Below are 2827 nucleotides of genomic sequence, written 5' to 3'. Positions count from 1 at the left end.
TTACAAGGATTTTAAGGGTAAACAATAATCAAGGCATGGCATAATCACAAGTAGGATGTTCATCATTACATGCAATTTTATTTGTAAACAAAACAATTTCGCAATTGGGATCAACATGTTCAAGGAATGGTGATGACTTGCCTGCTCAGGATAATCCCTATTCTCGATATAATCTTGATCAACCTTCACCTCCTGGAAGTTGCAGACGTTGCCTCACGACTAACCGATACACAAAGTCTATAATACGCGAGAAAAACCAATATTCAAGCAACAATCAAATATGCACAAACAAAATATATTTGCTGAGGTCGAACCAAAGGTTGCTCATATTATTCGCGCTTGCTAATGGACTCTAATCAAGCTAAGAGCTAAGGTTTCTTAGTCTTTCTGTTGTCATGGTGGTTCAGTCTAGCTAATGGCTAAGGAAGGATTATGGTTACACATGCATCTATCTAAATAGAACGGTTATACATTAGAGGTTCTGTTGCCGGATGGATTTTGGATCGGTCAAATAATTACTGTGAATCATTTGTATTATTATTTTATTAATGGAGGCTTTATTTTAATTATGTACATATTTCACTTGTCAAAATAAATTATAAAAGGTTAACAATTACCCATGCTTTGTATGTTAGAATTGTTTAGGTTAATCATATTATGGTTACAGATTATCCCATCACATAATTTTACAATGAATAATCTAAATTTACAGTTGATCTGTAATTATACGAGGACAAGATGTATAACTAGTATTTATCTAATATTCATGTTTGTCATATACTCCCTCTAAATTAATATATGCAACAAGCAAATTAATACGATACCATATATCTATAATGGGATGTACAATATATGTGCACAATATCTTAATATATGGAATCATTTATTTGAATAGTTTCTATTTACTGCTTGGTTAACTAAGGGTTGCTCACCTCTCCTACTATATGCTATTATATGGGATATGTCGTTGATTAATTTCATATAGGTGATTTAATCACACTAGCTCTGTTATTATTTGCCATAAACAAGCTTAGGACCGATCTATGTGTATCTATATTTTACTTACCTAATAATTATAAGGCTAACTCTATTTAAATAACTAATAAGTCATGGGTTTTAATTATATTTGGACATAGATTAATAAATGGCACTAATATTTTCCTATATATCCATTAATTTCAAACATTGATTATAATTAATTTATGTGGTTGCTACAGTGACAAAACATATTAAAGATAATTATTCTACTGTACAATATCCATTTTTATTTATTGGCACACTATTTAGGTTAACTATTATCTAATCATTTGATATTAATTAATTTATAATTATAAATATATTTTATTAAATAGTTAATTGTATACCATTGGAAAGCTTATGAATTTAGATGAATTTAGGTTCAAGTTTCACTCGAATCGGAGTTAAAACGAATAAGTTATGCTAGTTTAAAGATTCAAATTGGAATAAATCCGAAAAATTGTAAAAGGCTACTGTTCATAAATGATTTTTTTTAATCCGTAATCTAATCCATAACCCTAGTGACCAACAGGTGGGACCCAGAATTCCTTTTCTTTTTCTACCGAATTAATTTTCTTAGGGAAAAGCAAGGAGAGGGCGCGGCCTGTCAGTGGCTCGGCTGGTCTTCTCCTTCCTCCGTCTCCTTCTTCCTCCCGACCGAGCGGGAGCAGCAGGGGAAACACGACGCGCACGGCAAGGCCGGCCGAGGGCGACCCGACGGCGGCCAGGGAAGGGTGCGGCAAGGCTCCGGCGATCTCCCGCCGGCTGCCACGGCGCAGGACGGCGCGGGGGCGAGTGGCACAGCATGGCCGCCATGGCTGGGCACGGGTGGCTAGGTGCTAGGGCGATGGGGAGGGTTTCCGACCAAATTGGTGAGGGCTTGAGCATCTACGGCGTATGGGGATTCCATTTTGCTAGTTAGATGGAGAGGAGGAGCTCCAAGATGGCTTGTCCACGGCGAGCTCGCCGGCGGTGGAACGGCGGCCGAACCGGCACGGCTTCGGTTGCTAATTGGCGAAATTAAAGGGGGCTCTAGTTTCTACAGAACTAGGTGAGGCTAGAGGAGCGAGGACTTACCGAGGGGTGGACGAACGACGAAGTTCGATGTCGCGGCCGTGGAGTAGAGAAGAAGATGCAGCACGCCCACAAGATGTTCGATGAAATGTGTAGAAGGGAGGAGGAGTGGCTGAGAGGGGAGGACGAGCTCGGGGGCTCTTGGGGCCTTGTGATGGCAGCCAAGAGGGTGTGGGGAAGAAGGGAGATGGGAGGGGGTATTTATAGGGTGTGGAAAGGGTGGCTTAATGGTCGACGCGACAGATGGCGCACGGGGCTCGAGGACGATATGATGGCGCGCGGGGCTCAAGGGTGACATGATGGCGCGCGGGGCTCGAGGACGACATGATGGCACGTGGGGCTCGAGGGCGACATGATGGCGTGCGGGGCTCGAGAGCGACACGACGGGCGACGGCGACGCGACGCGCACGACTTGGTGTGGGGGCGGGGGCTCGAGGGCGACGCGACGGGCGACGGCAACATGCGGCAGCGCGGACAACGGTGATGACGACGCGACGGCGCATGGGGCTCGGCGCGGCGCAGCCGACGGCGACGGCGACAGTACGCGGCGGGTTGGAGACGGCGCGGCGACGGCGACGCGACATGACGCGGCGGCGGTAGTGCGGAGGAAGAGGGCTAGGATGGCTAGGAACCAAATCGAACACCTAGGGGGGCTAATGAACAGTGCTTGCCGACCATTTTTGTTTTTAGAAGGTATTTTGCAATTAGGAAAAATATACTATTGCCACTAATTTTG

At 44.4% G+C, this 2827-nt stretch overlaps 1 long non-coding RNA gene across 1 annotated transcript; it reads right to left on the bottom strand.

The window, feature by feature from the left end:
* LOC136355378 (uncharacterized) lies at positions 1-2253 on the bottom strand. Its single transcript, XR_010739595.1, has 2 exons — positions 2095-2253; positions 1-237 (listed from the first exon to the last, which is right to left on the bottom strand). It is a non-coding gene; the product is annotated as an uncharacterized lncRNA (long non-coding RNA).
* Between the last annotated feature and the right edge of the window lie 574 nt (positions 2254-2827).

This window comes from Oryza sativa, chromosome 2, assembly GCF_034140825.1.
Source record: "Oryza sativa Japonica Group chromosome 2, ASM3414082v1".
In the NCBI taxonomy this organism is placed as follows: domain Eukaryota; kingdom Viridiplantae; phylum Streptophyta; class Magnoliopsida; order Poales; family Poaceae; genus Oryza; species Oryza sativa.
Note: the sequence above shows the minus strand (reverse complement) of the source record. Positions and strands in the feature narration are given on the sequence as shown.